This window comes from Parasteatoda tepidariorum, chromosome 2, assembly GCF_982258835.1.
Source record: "Parasteatoda tepidariorum strain Cologne lab strain chromosome 2, Ptep-v5.0, whole genome shotgun sequence".
In the NCBI taxonomy this organism is placed as follows: Eukaryota; Metazoa; Arthropoda; class Arachnida; order Araneae; family Theridiidae; genus Parasteatoda; species Parasteatoda tepidariorum.
Genome location: NC_141756.1, coordinates 35369776 through 35391042, shown reverse-complemented (window position 1 = coordinate 35391042; position 21267 = coordinate 35369776). Strand labels below are relative to the sequence as shown.

General features: G+C 29.3%; 1 protein-coding gene across 3 annotated transcripts in view; it reads left to right on the top strand.

Moving 5' to 3' along the window:
- The window catches only part of LOC107454969 (lysosomal cholesterol signaling protein), a 107243-nt gene that overhangs the window by 25769 nt on the left and 60207 nt on the right, over positions 1-21267 (top strand). The window contains exon 1 of one of the 3 annotated variants that reach the window (XM_016072342.4): positions 15895-16188. The exons of 1 other annotated variant lie outside the window; for it this stretch is intronic. The gene's annotated coding sequence lies outside the window, so the exon portion shown is untranslated. Of the gene's footprint in view, positions 1-15894; positions 16469-21267 lie in introns of those variants that run through there. One more of the 3 variants, XM_016072345.3, reaches the window with a different exon arrangement.

The window sequence follows — 21267 nt, the reverse complement described above, 5'->3', positions numbered from 1 at the left end:
AAGTGTCGTATTCTAATAGTCCAGGGTCAGAAATCGGAGAGTGCAGGGCACTGGAGACTCTTACACGTAGAATAGAATGGAGAAAGTGTTGTGGCCTCAACGCTGAAGATCAAACCCCCGTTCTGCTGGTTATAAGATTGTCAGATTTGACCTCTCGGCTATAATATGTATCCAGATACAAGTTCTTTTATTAGGTGGGTCTAGCTGATGTGATAAAATTCTGGTTGTTAAACTGCATTAAGTGTTAATAAATGGTTTTCCTCGCTGAGAACAGTTTGAATAACAGCTTATTTACGGTTATTTGACCGTTTTGTTTGAATATGGTAAAATAGCAACTAAATAAATTATTATTTAACCATTTTCCCCAGAAGTTTCTAACAGTGCACCTGCCTTGTTGTATGTTGGTAGCTCTATGGGGTGTAATCCTCTGTTTAAAATAAGTGAGTAAGATACCTTATTATGCTTAAACGTCTTTTAAATTCTATTTTGTATAAATATTTGACGAGTTGCTAAATTTGGATAAAGTATCTTGGGGGAACACTATACTTTCTCTCTTGATCAATTTATTGCTTTGAGCAGTACAGACACTTTGTAATACTCTTCGGTGTAAACAATAAAGGAGAAATTTAGTAAACAAATTCTTGCAGCTTTCTAATTCTTTGCGACATAAATGTGTGGTTGACTGAATAAAAAAAAATCTGATTAGTTATCTGTTGAATAAAAAAGAAATAAATTTCCAAACAACTTAGTATAGTCTTCTTGGTGATAAGAATTCCTTTCTTCGTTTCATTCTGTCCGCCACGCTAAAGGTTTTCACAAATAAAGTTTTTTAAAACATAGCAGGAAATCTGAAGATTAGTGGACAATTAAAGTGTTCCTGTCCTGCAATTTTGTCTTGCATTCCTATTTTATATAGTATATAGCTACAACGCTTAAGAAAAAAAAAACTAAAATGCTAAATACATGAAAAGAACACGAAAACGAATTAGTTTTTTATGGTATCAATTTCTATTTCTATATAATTTTTTATGGTGTCAATTTCTATTTCTATATTCGCGATCGCAACGAACTATAGGGGGCGTTGTTGTATGAGACGCTTACCTGCGATTTCTATATGAACCGTCATTCAGTTACTCTGGAGACGTCGTTAATGTAGCGTGTAGCATTGCAACGTTCCTTCTTTAATGTGGCTTATTAAATTTAAAAAAGAAAAATGCTTGATCTTCTTTCTTGTACAACCGAAAACAAAATGGTATCTCTTTTTATTAGAGATGGAACATCCAAAACACATCGGAAAAATATTTGTACATTAACAGAAAAAAATATGTATATTCTTATAAGAGTTAAAACCTAATGCCCGAGAAATAGTATTACTAAATTTAATGATATAACATGAAAGGCCCATTTAAACTTTACATTCTATAGTTTTAAGAATCATATTAGTTCAAAAATTAAAATGAACAAAACGTATACATAAGCCTCATAATTTTATGAAATTTAATTTTGTAAACAACGTTTTTTGACAACAATTTTTATCAAAAAATTTCAAGCTTCAATAAAAATCATTATTTAGAAACTAAGAAACGTAAAATAAAGAATGCTGACGAAACAAAAACAAAAAAAAAAAGCAATTCTTTTTTGTCGCCATTTTTAGTGCTAAGAATATTCGTCTTTGGGATTTGCCAAAAACAAAACAAGATGCAATTTTATTTTTTCAGGAGGGAAATATTTTACCGAAAAAACGAAAATGTACCAATTCCCACAACATAAAACTTTATCTTGGTAAACGTACGTTTTGGAAATGTTATTTCATTTGGAATCTTATTCATCAGAGTTCATATGGCGATATGATTGTTTTGAATCTATGCTAAACTCTATATCGGCTCATTTTCCACCGAAATCCGATTAACTATTTTGATTTTAAATAAAGTGTTTTATTTTATGAATTGTCGCAAAAATTTTAAGTTGAGATTGGCGGCACTTAAAAACCGCCAAATCTGTAGCGGCGGTGGCGTTAATACGTAAGTACCAAATTTTTATTCCATACTTTTCTGAATCATATTATTTCAAACATTGGAATATACAAGAAGTATACATAAACACATAATGTTATACCATTTAATTTTTCAAAAGTATTTTGAGAACAATTTTTATCAAAAAATTATAAACTAAAAAACGGAAAATAAAGAATTCTTAGGATAAAAAAAACGATTTTAAGAATTCTTAACATTGAAATAAAAACTTTCATATTGTTTCTTTTTTTATTATTCTTATAGTTCTTAATCAGACGTAAAAAACCATTCTGTAGAGAACCATCATCAAATGAAAAAAAAAATATTTACAAGCAAATTTTTTATTGTAAAAATCATTGCACTTACCTGATTTATGATTCCCGGAGAATTCCAAAATGATAAGTTCCTTGTTTGAAAACTTTATTCTCAAATAATAGATACATAGTTTATACCTTCATTACTTTTAGATAACGTACTACACAGCAAAATTTTATAATTGATATGAATTTGAATATGTAGCTAAAAACAGAATAGCTGAATTCTAGTTGAACTTATTCTTTCAAAATTAAAAAAAACTTACCAAGAAAACGATTTAAATTAATTAAGAATCAGAACAAATGGCACTATTTCAAGTAACTTGGATAATTTTTTATTGTTGTTTTCCGAATTATATGGATACAGAAATATATAATATTCTATAACGAAGAAGAATATGCTATAACTATTACAATTCTGTATGTTCTGAATTCATATTTATTCACTGGAATGACGAAAGCAATGTTGACTTCACTTTAATTCGTAATGAATTGAAGACAGAAGAAATGCATTTTACCTTAATACACACATCTGTAGCAGTATCCGAAATCGGAAGTCATCAGTTGCAAGTTTGTTGATAATAGAAATTAAAAATTATTGAGGAATTTTTCTTCAAATGTTTGGCGTGTTCTGTTCCTGAAAGATTTACTAATATTCTGGAGATTTTTTTCAAGTTCTTCGGCCTTTTCCTTTGGGAAATTTTGTGTCTTATTTGCTGCTTAAAAATGGCGTCTGATTCAGTCAATGACTTTGATGGAACTAAATGAAAACGTGATAAATTAATGTCCGATATTTACAGGCTCCCGCTAGACGGCGTACTCGAGCGTTGCGATCGCGAATCGCTACAAAAATTATCGTCTTCGCTTAAGAAAAAAAAAATAGAGCGTGGAAAGAAGTGAAAGAATATAAAGTACCAGGACCGGAGGTTATTGATGAAATCAGAAAATCGAGGTTGTTGTAAGCAGTCTGACTGATTCATTGCCTTGTTTTTGTTCGTTTGATTTTGGCAACTTTTTATTATTAATTTTATAGAAAATATATCAATAGAAGTGTTCTTTTCTTTTTTCGTCTAAGTTTGTCTTATGTTATAATCTTCATTAAAATATTTCTTTTTCTCATAATGATCTGTTTATTTACAATTGAAATTTAACTTCAACACGTTATCAGCACGACGCTCTGTGTAAATAAATATTAGAAATTCGGATCTAAGAAGATAGGCAGCATAATAATAATCGCCGCTATGGAAGAATACAAATTGAAGAAGTTGAACGGCGAAAATTACCATGCATGGGCAATACGTGCCCGTGCACTGATGGTGCAGAAGAAATGCTGGGAGGCAGTTGAGCCTGGCTATGGACTTGCTGAAATGTCCGAAAATGAGAGAAAGAAAAATGATGAAGCTTTAACTCTAATGTTCTTGATTGTAGAAGATACGTTTTTGGATGATATTGGCGACTGCGCCAAAGCGAGGGATGCATGGATTGTATTGAAGGATATGCATACCAAATTTGGCTTACTGCATGTTTTACAATTAATGAAGGACTTTTTTAACATTACCTTGAAGCCTGGTGAAACAATTCAATCATATTTGACGAGATTGATTGAAATACACCGAAAACTGTCGAGTGGTGGTTACGCTTTCACCGACAGAGAAGTTGCCCTCGTCATGTTAATAGGTCTGCCAAAATCATACGAAAGCTTAATCCTGAACTTAGAAAAGGACGAAGATAACTTGACAACAACCATTGTGAAGTCTAGACTATTAGTTGAAGAAAAAAGAATATATAGAAATGTGCCAAATGTTGAAGAGCAGGAAGAACGGGCACTTCACACAAGAAACTATAATCAAAAAAGACCAATGCAGACAAACACTGTGAAGAAATGGACAACAAAAAGAAACAGCGAAACAGCTGCAAATTCGAAGAAAACTGTCAGATGTTTCAGCTGCGGAGAATGGGGTCACATCTCCAAAAATTGTGAAGAAGCACAACAAAGAAATCAAAGCAGTGCCAAGACTGCTATAGATTTAAAAACGAACTGGGCCTTATTAGCAAATAAATTTAAAGCTGAAGACTCAACAATCTGGATTCTAGACAGTGGTGCTACAGAGCACATGACGTCAAACAGAAGGAAATTCGAATCGCTAACTGATTACACCTCAGTAGTAGAAGTGGCGAATTCTAAAAAAGTTCAAGTTACCGGAACAGGAAACATCACTATTTCAATTCAAGAAGATTCTACCAGAAACAACATTAATCTTGCAAATGTATTGTATGTACCAGACTTGGGTGGAAATTTGCTGTCGATTGGCAGGATTGAAGAAAAAGGTTTTAAGATTGAATTTGCCCATGGTGAAGCAAAAATACTGGCAGAAACTGGTGAAATTGTCTTGAGAGCTAGAAGACAGGGAAGACTATATATTATAGAAGAAGATTGTCCTGTAGCGCACATTTCAACGATCCAGTCGAATGGACTCTGGCATCGCAGGCTAGGACACCCTTCCCCTGGCACTTTGAGAAACATAATAACCACCAAAAGTAAACAAGAATCCAATCTTGAAACAAACAAGCCATGCTCTGTGTGCATTCAAGGAAAGATGGAGCGCAAGAAGTTTCCAAAATTCTCAAACACACGAGCTAATGAAACGTTAGAAATTGTGCACTCTGATGTAGTAGGAAAGATTTCCCCGCCGTCACTGGGAGGCTCAAATTACTTTGTTGTGTTCACCGATGATTTTTCTCGTTACTCTACAGTGTATCCAATCAAAACTAAAGATGAAGTCATAATGAAGTTTCATGAATACAAGAGAATGGCTGAAAATTTTCACAGCAAAAAGATAAAAATTTTGAGAAGTGATAATGGAGGTGAGTTTAAGTCACAAAACTTTGACAACTATCTTATTAACCATGGAATTCAAAGGCAGCAGAACAGTTCACAAAATCAGTCGTTTCCAAAATGCTTCCACCCTTGGCCCGAAAGCCAATAATCATGCCCTTTCGGACGTCGGATAAATCGCTACATTTCTGCATTGCGCCAACGACTGAAATGCTTTTCGACGCCCTAGGACATCCAATATATAGACTACACTGTAATGTGCAGCCACCTGCACTCTGTGATTGGTTATTTCACGTTGACGTCGAAAGTAGGTGGTGGTCACATTAATGTGACTGGACTGTGTATTATGTATATGTGTAGTGATCATTCCCGTGCCCTGGTAAGGGGGAGTGAAAGAATATGAAGTACCAGGACCGGAGGTTATTGATGAAATCAGAAAATCGAGGTTGTTGTAAGCAGTCTGACTGATACATTGCCTTGTTTTTGTTCGTTTGATTTTGGCAACTTTTTATTATTAATTTTATAGAAAATATCAATAGAAGTGTTCTTTTCTTTTTTCGTCTAAGTTTGTCTTATGTTATAATCTTTATTAAAATATTTCTTTTTCTCATAATGATCTGTTTATTTACAATTGAAATTTAACTTCAACAGAAGAAGAAAAACTTATTATAACAATTATGAATAGCGATGAATATATCAAAGCGAAGCGTTCTATTTACGTATCGAATATGTTGCCACATTTTTAATGCAAAAGTTAAACTTTTCTCCACTTTGATAAATGTAAACTAATGCGAACCTTACAATTAAATTATTTATTCCTTCGTATATTATTGGTTTAAGTTGTCGAAAATTAATATTTCAATTGTAAGGTTCGCATTAGCATACATTTATAAGAGTGGAGAAAAGTACATGCATTTTTTAATAGTTTTTTGAACATGGCTCTTTGAAGACGAAAAAGCATAGATTTTCTTACAAAATGACTGATAACTTAAAAAACTGATCTAAATTTTTGAAAAAGAAAAAAAAAATACTTCTTCATTACGTCAAAACACAATTATGTGCCGAGTTTCGTGCCTGGGCGAGGTTTCTGAGGCGATATATTGTGATTACAGACAGACACACACACAGCAGCGTTTATTATTATGTATAGAAAACAAAAGCAAAAATGAAAGATGTATTAAGATTCTGATAATAAGAGACAATGCTTATGCTTACCGGAAGGAGTAATATCGGAAGGAATAGTTACGGGTTAATTCAGCCATTTTAAATAAGCACTATTTTCACATAGTTATTTTTCAGGAAATTAAAAACTCTATTACGAAATGTTGATATTTTCGAGACTGAATTGAATTGGATGTACTTGGGGGGGGGGTTACCGTTTTGTATGGTAGTGAAATTTCTGGTAAAAAAACAACAGCATATTTCTGGTTAATGAAATAAAAATATACGGTATTGAAGCAATTCATTTGGTATTTTTTCCGTGCAGATCGTAGCAGTTTACCGAAAATTCTCGTTTTCAAAATTAGCCCTCTTATTACCACACATTAAATAAAAAATACAAAACTGAAAGTTAGATTTAACCAAAAAGATAGTTTTTATGCCATGCTGTAATGCATCATAATAAAATTATAAAATTTTAACATATATATACTAAATTTTATCACAGATTATAAGACCATATTTTATTGTTAATTTTACCAAAAGTAATACCAATGCGCCTCGTTAAAAATATTTTGTTCCTCAGGGTTATTAGATCTCCACCTCTCCATATCGCATGGTAATTTTTTTTACCCTGATTTGCTACTCTCGGCTTTTGTGGATTCTTCCCTCGGCTACTGTGATTTTTCTAGTTTTGTTTCTCACCTTTAGTTTTCCATTTGTCTCGCAGTGGACTGATCGATAAGACACGGTTCCCAGCAGATCACCGAAGTCAAGCATCACTGGCTGCGGTCAGTGTGCGGGTGGGTGACCACTTGGATCAGTCTGCGTAGGGACCGAGGGTGTGCGGTATTGGTCCTCGTTAAACTGTGCTACCGTAAAGTGCTGGACTTCGCGCGCAGGTCGTCGGGCTACCGAAGCGGGGGTGCCATCCCCTCCGCAGAGGATCAAAATTGTGATGGCATGTCTTCGGATCATCCTCCGGGATGTTTCCCAGACCGTCGCCAATAGCCCATTGTGCAGTTCTAGTGCGACGTAAATTAACAACAACAGCAACATTAGTTTTCCATTTTTAGTTGGTAACTTTACATTCTATATTTCAAATCACTTTTTTCCTTCTCATTCACGACTGGCAAGTCTTGAAAATGGTAGCCTGTTTTAGAACGCTTGAAACATGACTTATTTTAATGTTATTCGAAGAATTATACTCGTGAAAGACATTTCATAGTCCCTATCTCATAATAAATATTTACATTTAGATGGAATCAAATAAGTGTTATGAAACAGAACGAATATTTTTCTCGGGAGAAACAAAAATTGTTATTATACAAAATTTTTGTAATTACAGTTGAAAACATTTTATTTTGTTTCATTTGTTAAGGAGCTTTAATAATGATGGAACTTAGCTTTAATTGGAAATTCAGAGCTTCAATTGCTAGCTATCTGTGTATTCTTTAAATGGCATTTGGGTTTTACTCATTATACTATTATTCCAATCGCGTAATAAGTTCTTTTTGTTCTTGCAGCTGCATGTTATATAAAGTAAAAGTTTTTATAGCTTTGTTTATCAATGATCTAGGGAAAGAGTATGCAAGTTCATGGTCATTAGATATTTTTGAAAATATGTTTTTCTTGATAAGAATATGATTCTTAGCGATTATAATGACACAATTTCAAAAAGTTGGGTATCTATCAATAGAAAACAGTTCGTTTTTTGTTTTATAATTTTCAGAAGTCGATTGCACTTAAATTATTCTTATTTAATAATGCAGTTTCCACATTGGTAAACAATGCTTAAGCATTACTTTTATTTTTATGAAATTATGACATTGGAAAAATTAAGAGGGAAAAGTGAAGAAAAATCTTTAAACGGTTATAGTAATTGTTAGGAAAAAAGTCCAAATTCAGAACTGAAAAGATAACGAATAGGTTATGCATCATTTAGTCTGTGTAAAAGCTAACGCTTACGACGTTATTAAATAATTTAAAGCATCAAAATGATGACTAAATAAATAAATAATAGTTCTTTTTATCACTTTGGAAATATATGTTATATATATTCTTTGAAAACAAAAAAAAAGTATTGTTTAAATTTTTATTTTTATTTGCTTGATAACTTTCGAACATTATGATGTTAATAAAATTCAAGACGATTCGATATTGAATTTCAATTTGCAAATACAGAATCTTTAATTTTATTTTTTTTGCACTTATTAGTGCATAAATTACTTATTACTAGACAACAGTACTTATTATTACATAAATTGTGAAGAAGTTTCTTGCCAAATACCTTTCCTCCAAATCTTTATCACACTATTTAAAATTCGGGATCAAATTACTGTATAAAGTACTGACACTTTAGGTGCATTATTTGTAAAATCTATTTTACAGTAAAATCCATTTTTACCACGAAAAATGAAACCTTAATACAGTAATTATTGCTGTAAAAATTACGGTAAACATTTTTTGTTCCGTAACATGTTCCAGTAAAAATGGATTTTAAGGTAGAAGGTTCCGGCACCCTGCCTGTCCGTGATTTTTACTGTAATTTGATCTGGAATATCTTACGGTGTTAGCGAAATCTACAGGCAGTCAAATTTCGATTACTCGTTATATCTACACGTTAAGCCATCTTCTTGTGAAATTTATAAACAATTAAATACTTACAAAATTTATTATTTTCTCTTTACGAACAAAAAGAAGGGAAACAAGTTACTCACGTGCAATTTAATTTTAAAATGTTACTGATACAGACATTGTTTAATGCTGATCAAAGCTATTTTCTGCGCCACCTAATTTATGCACTGTAAAAATTTCTGGATCAAATTACGATAAAAAGTACTAGCACTCTGACTGCCGATACTTTTTTTAAAGATCATAATTTGAACTGGAATTTTGTACAGGGTATTTTATCCATAAGTAAAGATTATCTTTACAAGTTGTCACAATCTCATCCCCATCTCACAAAAGCAGTGGATGCATAATTTCAAATATTGTGTACCAATAAATATGATTTTATGCAGTTTATTGCTTAATTTTTCTGGTATTTTTAATGAAGAGAATTTTCGGATTGGGTCGATCATTTACAGTACTACTGGGTTGATTTTAATGAAATTTTTAATGAATATAGGTTTATATTACAAATAAAAATAATCCTTCAACAGTAATAATGATAAAGACACACATGTTTTAATTTGCTTGAATTTGATGAGATCATATCTATAGATTTGGATAAAAATAATTTATGAATTTATCAAATAAAATAATTTTTTTCCTATTTCAGATGGAAAAAAACATCGTTTTTGTACAAAAAAATTTGTTTTAATCTCTTTTTCGGGTTTTAAATTATTTAAAGACACTAAAATAACTTTTTCTTTTAAAACTGTTACGTGACTGAAAGTGGTTTGTTGATTGGAACTTAATTTTCGTGATTTTTCTTACTATAACTTAAATTTCCTCTTGGGGAAAACACCTAAGTGATTGTTTAAAAAGAAGCTTGTTTTTTCTCGGTAAATTTTTAAGTAGCATAATAAATAAAAACGTCTATACTTATCTTCATATTATTTCTTTTGTTCTGAACGAAATTTAAACTAGTTAAAAGATGTAAAATATAAATGAACTTATGACCTATAATTTAAGATTTCTTATTTGAGATATCTAGAATGGCATACATAATAACTATTATCAGTTTTCATTCGATTTACTTTAAAAATATAACAGCATAAATCTTATCATTGTAGTTTTTCTTGTAGCTCGTAACAATTTTTTTCAACAAAAGGGTATAAGGTTGAATAAAAATTGTTTTAAAAAAAAAGTGTTTTTTATTCAAATAATCAAAATCTAGAGAGATCTAATGTTTTAAATAAAAACTAAATTAGCTGCATATTTTCTGTAGAATTTTTGAAATTAATCTGAAAATTAAAGGAGTTAGCAAGAATGAAAAACACAGCATTGACGTTTGCGAACGCTTATTTATCCATACGCTATATGTAAAGAATTCTGGTGAAATTACCGTTCTATATGGTAAAGACACTTCAAGTAGAAACAAAGAGTAATTCTGTTTATAAAACCAAAATACAGTCAGACCTCTATTTAACGAAGTCGCTAAATCCCGATAATAAGTTCGTTATATAGAAAATTCGCTAAATAGAAAGTCACCTTTTGAAATACTTCAACGACATAAAACAGGTCTTAAATTCACAAACACTAGACATAATAAATAGCAATTAATACACATTTATCTTGCAAAGTAGTATCTACTATATATTTTAAAAATCTTAACCATAAAAGAAATCTGCGTGGAAAGCAAGAATAGAGCAAAACATTATACAGTGTTACCCCATCATGCTACATACATTTTAAACTAAAAGAAGCTAAATTTATGCATAAAACTATATTTGCATTTATTATAAAAGTAATATTAAACATGCATTACCACAAGCATTCTTAAGTATAATTGCTACTGATAAAATACTGATAAAATCCGTTAAATTTGTCTGAGTTTTTCGTTCGAAATGCAAACAAAATGGGAAAGGGATCTAACTGCTTTCTTTAAAAGTTAGGTGGCTTCAAAAATCAATTCAAGGGCATTTCCCCCATAAAATGCGTTAACAAGTTTAAAATTTTCTGAAATTTTACGGAAATAGGGAAAGTGGATCTCAAGGAAAAGTTCGTTAAATAGAAAATTCACTTCGCTATTTGGAAGGTATTTTACGAGGAAATTTCCAAAAAGTTCTTGGCTTCTCGAAAAAATTCGTAAAATAGACAAATTCGTAAAAGGGAAGTTCGTTAAATAGAAGTTAGACTGTATACGGTACTGAAACCATTCATATGGTAAATTTTCCGTTTATATTTTAACGGTTTACCGAAAATTTCAGGTTCCAAAATTGAAGTTCTTTTTATCACTTATTTACTAAAATATAGAAAACTGAAAAGTAAACTTAAGCGAAAAAGTGGTTTTTATGCCAAGTTCTATCATAATAAAACTACTGAATATTACCTCATTTACCAAATTTCATCACATTTTATAAAACTATATTTTATCGCTAATTCCACCAAAATCATGACCAAAGTGCTTCGATAAAAATTGCAGAGCTTTTTAGTGTTTCCATAGAGTCAGAAACACGACATATTTTACTATATTCTGGTAGTTTTTGCACTGTATAAATAAAAAAAAAATTCAATATTTAAACCCTCACGTGGAACGCAACTCAAATTAAATAACTTAAATCAAACGTTTGAAAATGATTTGAAATAACTCTTTCATGCAATTACTCTAAGATAACAAGTAGAGTAAGAAAAATAAATTATTGTAGAAAACCGTATTATGCTAAATCAAGACGAAAGTGATTTAGTTAGAGAAAACTATAACGAATACCTTCATTTCGAGGACAACTCAACTCGGGGTAAATAAGTAGGTTAAGGTGCAACGAGATGCGGAGTTAAGTTCATTGAAGTTCATTCCTGATACTGGTATCAATTGAGGGTTGGAAATGCAATGTATGGTAATTGTGGAATGGATTTTCTGTAATCAAATAATTGAAATAGGTACAATTAATAAGGAGTTCTAGTTTTTCGAATAGTTAATTCAAGCATTAGTAATAGTTTAAGAAGTAATAGTTTTTCGATAGTTAATTCAAGCATTATTAAAAATGAAATTCCTAAACTGAGAGAAAAAGTATGGTCGAAACGACCAGATTATTGTAAAAGTTGCCGTTTTGTTTTTGGATATATGGGAACACCAAAATACAATAGCACATCATAGCAATAGTGTAATTTTCATCGTAAAATTTTACGGAACAACAAGTTCTGATTCACCGAACTTATGCAGTCAGTAATATTTACTGTAAAACCACTGTATTTAGATAAATATTTATTTAAAAATTGCTGGTATGAAATTTCATGATAAAAAGGTTATTTTATGAATATTGCCCTTAGGGTACCCGTACATTTTACCGTAATTTTTATCAGTGATGTTCATGAATAAGAATTAAATTATAAAATACAATTACTTTGTATAAAAGGCGTATAGCTTACTGAAAGGTATTGAAAGCAATTGTTTAAAACAAATGCTACAGAATAAATACATTTATTACTGAATATGTTTGAATCAAAGAATACAAAACACTTTTTCATGTCAGTTTTATTCAGCTTTTCTTACGTTAACACAGGTTGTTAAACAGATTGTAATGAATGGGAGGAAGCATATTAAACTATCAATTGACGCATGAAAAGTTAGATATTTTCAATCGCTTGTCATTTAAATCATCTGCTAGTTTGTTCTGTAATTCAGCATATTTATGATCAGAAAAAGAATTCATTCAAGCCAAGCTGGAATTTTTTTTTGAGGCATTTCTTTCAAAATTTCGCTATTGATCATTTTTTTAAACATTTAATACGATTTTTAAGTGACCGTGAATTTTGAAATGCAATTAATGGTCAAGTTTGATTAAATGTTGGAGGGGGGAATATTGTAGCTCTCATGCTCTGAAAACTACATGTGACTGAAGGCCATAAAATGCGTGATTCACTGGGGGATTTTTTTAAATTCCATAACCAGCTTTAAACAGCTGACCTAATTCTGAGTTTATGATTATCAATATTCAATTCAATGCTTCATAGCATTATATGTATCCTATCAATAATTTTGAACTAAGCCCAGACGACAAGGGAACTTCTAAATTGGCAGAGGACTGTTTGATTTAACTAACCAGTATTTGCGCTACATAGAGAGGAGAACCAAGATAACCTCTCATGGTTTTCCCGACGGTAAGATGATTCTAACCCATGATCCGTTTACCACTGAGGATATTTTACGTTAGCACTGTGGTCGGTGTAAGCCATGTACAGAATTCGTATCAATCAGACGTATCAACTAACTTCGAGAACTCGCCTCTCAGTTATACGACTTTTCTCCTTGTTCGCACCCACCACAGTGCTGATATAAAATATACTCAGTGGTAGACGGATCAAGGGTAAGAGTTTCCTAGCCGTTAGGCTAACCATGGGAGGTTTTCGTGGTTTTCCCCTCCATTTAACGCAAATGCGGGTTAGTTCCATCAAAAAGTCCTCCATGAAAGCTATTTTCTACCAATATTTGATCTGTTAGTTTGCTTGTCTTTGGATTGGATTCAAAATTACAAGGCTACTGAGTTAAATTTTGGTAGTAGTAAATATAAAATTGGGTCGGTTGTTCAACAACGATTATAAAATAAAACTATTTTAGAAGTAACAATTCCTCGGTTGCTATATATTCAGATCTCGTCTTAATGCTTGAATGATGATAGAGAAATAAATAAGCTAATTTTAAAGTGCATTATTAAATTTTGGAAACGCACTTTTTAATCTCAAAGGCCATTGAAGTTTAAATTAACAAGGTCATGGAAGTTAATGTCACGGCTAATGCAAAAACATTTATATAACAAAACATAATTGTAATTTTTCTCATTTATGCTGCTAAATAATACATAAATTGATACAGAAAACATTTTAGTGGACTAAAATCTTAATAATAAGGACGCGACGAATAAAAAGTTTTATTTTATTTCAATGTTTTTTTCGCATATTGTATTTATATTACATTTTTTTGGATGAGTTAAATGATTGCTCTTCTACTTGTAGTTTTATAGATTTATTATATTTTGGTTTAATGTTCCAAAGTTCTGACATATTAAATTTTAATTACGCTTTATTTACCTTTTCATGATCTATTATTTTTGATGCCGTTTATAAACTTTATAAATTTTGATGAATTTATTATAATGATTTCGTAGAAATTTCTTTCTTGGAAAATCTTGATATAACTGTTGCTTTTGATTAAATTTATGCATAACCTGATGCATACGTAATAAAAGCACAATTTTAATTTTTTAAAAAATGAATTAAATCAAGCAAATTAGGTGATTTCCTTATGTTAAAAAGTCCATATTTGAATGAATATAAATTTATTTATTTAATGTTCCGACTATTGGCTTGCATTGCTTAAGCTGATATTTTTATTTTTGAATCGTAAGAACAGAGGAAAATTATAAGAAAAGAGTAAAATATTTAGCTAATGTTTAAAACAGCAACTGAGTTTAGCCTCTAGCCATGACTTCGTTTCCACATAGTTTCAAGTCTTATATGAATCTCTGTAATCTGGTACGGGTCATGGATGATGACTATCTCATAATTTGCCGAGCTATAACCAAACGTTAGCTTGTCGACCACTAGTGGGAGGCAAGGGGCCTTTTTGATTCATAGACTATCTCTACAGTTACTTCTCTTGTTCTCTATATTTATTTTTCTCCATGTTTGTTCTCTATATGCTTGCTCTCTATGTGATAATTTATACTCTTATTTGCTGTAGTTGTCTTTTAATCTTGCAATTAGAAGTAATAAAGAGATTTAATGCTTAAAACGCAAACATATCGCTGTATCTATTCATGCAAGTTTAGACTTAGGCAAGTTAAGACTTCTTTTATTTAATAAATTTCCTTTTCTTTCATTTTTCTTCTTTACCTACAACTTAGCAACGTGTTGCTGCTGTGTTGTGTAAAAGAATTGAAATTCCAATTCTGGGGGACAGTTTGAAAATAAAATTCATAATGGATCAAACCTTTGAAACTCTTAATATTCAAAAATAACATAGACTTCTACGTTTTCCAATTTATGAATATTCTATTGATATTCTTTGTATCACTGAATATGATTTTTTAAAAAAGATTTGGAAGGATGTATATAAGTTATGTTACTAGTGTTGATTACCAGAAAAGCATTTAATTAACAACATTACTTGATTGTTTGGTTTAATTTGGTTTAACTAATGAGGTAACAATGCTTTTCTGCTAACTATCTTTTTCATTCAGATTTCTGTAAACAAAATATAATAAAAAATAGTTTTTTTTTGTTTTGCTCAGGTGTTAGTTAGTGCTGATAACAGAAGTATATTTCTTAAATTTTCTATGCTTTAATTTTGCTCATTTGGCGATTTGTTTTGATTGAAAGTTATAACAAAGAATGAAATGGGATATTTTAGAATAAGAATAAATGAAAATACAATAGATAAATAAATGGATCCAAATTTAAAAAAAAGAAAGGAAAAAAACATTCTAAAAAGAAAAAATCCTCTGTGAAAGGATTAAATAAATAATTACCATTATACAATTAAAGGAAATACTCATTACGTATTAACAGTGGGTACGCATCGACAGGAAATACAAATAACTAAATAAGGTCAATTCAAGCTATATATATTATAGCAATTTTGAAAAAAAATGCTTATGCCCAATGAGCCCTTTGGTTAAGAAGTCAATATTTTGAGAATTAAACTTAAATTTTTATCAATATTTAAATTGCAAAGAATGTGAAGAAATTAATGGAGATCAAGCTAAATCTCTTAATTAAATGTGCTCTAAATACTGAGAAAAACACCATTTTTTAATTTTATTATTTTATTATATTCAGGAGCTTACACTCTTCTGTGAGCACTCTAGCTTTGTTGTTTTGAAAAGAATGTTAAAAAAAAGTGCTAGTGCATTTCCTACTTAATTCAAATAGTCGATTATTAATAAACCTCAATTGATCCGCACTCCCTCTAGTAGAAAACAAGCATGACGCTCTACTCTAGCCAATCATGCGTTCACAGACGATCGTTCACATGCCGGCTCAAGCCAGAACGGAACCGATGACAAGTGAAACCACAACTAAAAGTTCCCGCCAAGCGAAAGTGAACTGACATTGAAATATAAGTGTGACTTCTGTAGAATAGCGGTTTGAAAAAAAAAATTATTTCACATCTTTCTCATCACTTTCCTTTTTTAGTTTTTCTCCCGCAGCCTTCAAAAGGAGAGAAAGAGAGAGAGTAAAGTTTTGTAGAAAGGATTTTCCGGTGAGTTGCGTTATGTCTTCGGTTTCTCTTTTTGTTTTGTTTTTCATTTTCTTTTTATTGTAATATAAAAAGACGTTTAAATAGAGTAAAAAAACCATTATTTTACTGGGCCTTCTTCAAATAGTTGCAAGATAACATTCTTCCTTTTATAATTCTATAATCCTTAAGAATCTTTAATATTTTAAAACCTTTTTAATATTCCAATAAATTATTCTAAAATCGTTTGCAAATTTTAATAACAGGAACACTTTCGTGTGACAGCAAGAAAAGAGTTCTATTTGTAAGTTGTATGTTTTAGAGTATTTTGCTAATAATTATCATTTAGAAACTTAAGATTCTAACATAAAAACAATTTTAATTTATTATTTTTCAGTCATTTGTTATTTCATTTATATTCATCATTTGTTCTTTTATAATCAGACATCATTATAAAATTATTTTCTGATGTATCATTAATACCATTTTAATCTATTTCTCTTATCGGACGTCATTATAAAATTGTTTTAGAATTTTTATAAAATATTGGCAACAAGGTAACAGTTGGTTTTTTAAGTTACATTTTTCGAATCATTTTGCTAATTTTATATTTCCGAAATACAATTATGTTATTTTCTGCCATTAAATTTGAACTTATTTGAAAGATATTCTTTCTTTTTAAGATCTTCTTCTAATATTTAAGAATCTTTTAAACTTTCAATCTTTAAATTTTTTTTATGATTTTGCTTAATCAGGTATCACTGCAAAATCATTTTCTAATTTTGATGGAATAATATCAATATGGCCACAGTTAAATTTGTAAGTTACGTTTATAAATATATTTTATAATTTTATATTTATAAACAATGCAATTTTGTAGTTATCAGACCTTCAATTAAGAACATATTTGAAAGATATCTTTCTTCTTTTTTATTTTTTTAAAGAACTTTTCTATTCCCTTAGAACTTAAGATTCCTTAATCTTTTAAAACAATTTTATTATTCTTATTTTATCAGACATCATATAAAATTATTTTCTAATTTAGATAAATTACAGGCAGCAAGGGAGCAGTTGGATATTTAAATTTTTAGAATTATTTTGCTAATTTTTTATTTATGAAATACAATTAAATAAATTTCTAATGTTAAAGTTGAACTCATTTGAAAGATATCATTCTTTTATTTTAATCTTACAAAGGTATTTTTTTAATATTTTGGAATCTTTAATTTCTTAAAACTTTTTTTATATTCAATTTTACCATGTATCAATATAAATCATTTGCTAATTTTAATAAAATGTTTTCAAAAAGGTGACAGCTCAATTTGCAAGTTACATTTGTAAAAACATTTTGTTTATTTTATATTTATGAACAAAACAACAACGTAATTTTTTGACATTTAATAATATTTTATTTAAAATTTGCCTTTCTTTCTTTTTAATCTTCCTTAGATCGTTCCTAATCCTTTAGTGTTTAATTGCTTGTTATTTGCCTTTTTAATTGCTGAAACTCTTTTTAATGAATGCTCTTTCCTTTTATCCAAAATCTCAATAAAATCATTTTCAGGTTTAAATAAATCAATGGCAACATGGGGTCAGTTCAATTTCAAATTTAAATTTTTTCGGACATTTACTAATTTTCGTGAAACAAAGAATGATTATATAATTTTCTGGAGTTTTATTTTAACTTTTCTGACTTCTTATAAAAATTACATTGTTGTCTTTTAAGGAATCAACTATTTTATGATTGAAATGAAAATATGTTAATATTAGTTTATTAATTTTTCCAATTTTATTATTATATATTTTGACTCTTTTGTAAATAAAATTAATGTGCTTGCTTCTTACAATTTTCAAATGCCCAATTATTATACTATTCAATCAGTGTATGATTATTTCTCTAACTGAAGTTCGTAAAATTGATTAGGAAGCTAATCAATGTGTTTATTTATGAAATATGCATACTTTCCTTTATTTGCACTATTTTATGTATTTTTTTTAACAAGTGTAATGTAAAAGCAAATGGAAAAACAGCTGATGAACGTAACATACTCAAAACAACTCAAAATGTTTTAGGCATGGTTTATGAGCAACTTAGATATTAAAACATTCTGACGGTTTTATTATAGATTATGCTTTTTTAAACGTTTGTGTAAAACCAAAAGTAAAGTTTTTTTCATTTCACTATTATTTACCTTTCGGCCTGAAACTTTTACTACTTTACTTTATTTTAGCATTTTTATGAAAAGCTAAAAGCTTTATTTTGACATTTAATATTATTTTTATTATTTTAGAACATTCTTAAGAAATAATAGTCAAGCATCTAAATAGCTAAGGTGTAACCTAGTAAAATATTATCCACATTAGTGCTATTTTATTTTTAATATAGATGTATTTAATTACTTATTTTTATCTAAATCCGTGCTTTAAAATATTTCGGATCAAATTAGGGCATGAAGTATTGGCATTTTGGGTGCGTCATACGTAAAATTCATTTTTACCGTAAAATAGTATACTGTAATTTTTACATTAATATTTATTTAATTAGTGAGATTCACAGATTTTATGGTAATTATTACAGTGAAAAATACGTTGTATCAGATTTTTTATTCCGTAGCATGCCCCGGTAAAAATGGATTTTAGGGTAAAAAGTATCAGCATCCTAAATGCCGGCTATTTTTACTGTAAATATGATTCGGAATTATTTACAATATATGAATATTCCCGAATATCAAGAAAAGGAAAAAAAGGAAAAAAACTATGTTCATTAATATTTAAATGCAGTAAATTTTCGTTTATTTGAAGAACTAGGTAGTGAAACAGTTAGTGAAAGATTCAGATCTTTCATCGTGCTGAAGTACGTATCTCTTGTTTTGACTGACAAATTTTAAAATTTTTTTTCAAAAAAATGTAAAAAGCTTCTTACAGTCATGTGTTAACGAAAAGCAAAGAGAGACCGCCAAATGTCAGAGGGAAATATCGCTAGGCAAAACTCGACAAAATAGAAAATAATTCATCTAAACCTGTCTTTTGACAAATCATGTATCTGAATTATAAATTAACGGAATTTTTTTAAACTTATAAGACATTTCATAAAATAAATCTAAAATCAATATTTAAAATCATTATTATTTTTTTTTTTTAAATTTATGTTTTTTTTAAAAAACATTCCTGAATTTAATTTCATAATTTACTGTAGTTTCAACGTAATTAAAATTGAATATTCAATTAGAAATAATTTATTTGTATTTATTGAACTGAAAATTAATTAATATAAATTTAACAGAAATAAAATAATAAATGTTGAGTCTTACCACTTATTGTTTAATTGTATGAAACTCTTTAATGTACAGTGTAAAAAAATAAACAGATCACCCTGAATAACTTTTAATCTAATGATCAATATAATAATTCATTTAATTTTTAACCTAATTTCACCTTCTATGAATTAGTCTTAAGGCTTCGAGTGGGTGATATCAAATATGCTAATTAATTAGATATTTTAAATTAAAAAATCAGATACAGAAATGTACATTCTCCATAAACATACTTCCCTCCCCCACCTTATTCGGATTTCTGACACCCAAAATATAGAGAAGAGTCTCAATCTGGGAAACATAGTCCCAATTAGCCTATTTGAGATCATTTCCTCAAACCATTAGGATTGAGTCCTAGAACGTGAAGATCCGATCATTAGATTAAAAGTTGTTTAGAGTGATCCGTTTTTTGTTTAAAAAATAATTAATTGTGATTGCTAAATATAAAAATAAATGATTTATTTTTATTTTATAATTGTTTTTTTTTAATAATTATTTTGATTTTGAGTTCCTGCTTTTTAGCAATTTATTCTGAAAGGCATACGAGAGATAAGGCATTTGACATTTATAATAAATTAATAGTAAATAATCAGGTGGGAAGACAGAAATTAGAATTTAAATATTTTGACATTTTTTATAGATTAGAAACAATGTGACTATAAACGTTTTCTTATTTCGACCTTATGCTAGATGAAACTAAAAAAATGTATTGCACAATACTTGTACAAAAATCGAAAAGCATTATATACAAAGCCGAGTTGTTTTATATCTCATTAGCAGCTTACGCTGAATTTATCAATTTATTTTATTTATATACTTTCTTATAAAATTTTTATGATTTCTATATTTATCCGTACACGTTTGATTTTGATGCACGTTATCTCTATTATATAAGACACCAATGTGTGTGTATGCTGTCACAAAACCGATAAAATTTCTTTTTTTTTCTGACGTTGACAGTGAAAAACTAAAAACAAACTCAGCTATAAAATGGAGGATTAAAAGCAGATGGTTTATATAAACAAATAAATGGTTCTATTGTTACGATTTAATTATTTTTATTTATATATGTAAGTAACACAATAATTTAGAGCTACATTTTTGCCTTAATGAGGCTCAATAATTACTGCAAGAGATGTATTATAACTACGGAGATTTGGCCACAAATGCGTTGCTCATTAACTCAACCTAAATATTTGTAATAACTCTGGTTATACTATCTTCTTTTTTATCAAATTTGTGACTGCGTTTTTTTTCTTATTTTTTAAAATTTTCTTTGATTTTTTTTCAAATTTTGCGAGTTTATGTTAGAATAACGGACTTAAAACTTTTATCTTGAAACACTGAAATTTTTAGCTATGTAAGTAGGAAAATTCAACAAATTATTAGTTTTATTAGCTTCAAGTACACGAAGAAAAAATTCTGTTTAAGTTACCGTACCGCAGATTAAAGATATTTTTTGTTAAAACAAAAAGCATAATTCTGCTTACAAAACCAAAATACACGGTATTTAAAGCCTGTTTTCGATAAATTTTTCGTTCATATGGAAATGGTTTACCGAAAATTCTAATTTTTAAAACTATAGCGCTTATTACCTCACATTTAGCAAAAATTACAAAACAGAAAAGTAAATTTAATCGAATAAGTGCTTTTTATGCCTTGCATTTTTATACCGTTATTATTATTGCATCTTTTATGCATTTTTTTATTGAAAAAAAAAATCCAAATTTTAACACATTTACTAAATTTTGTAACATAATATTAAGTCACATTTTATTGTTAAATTTAG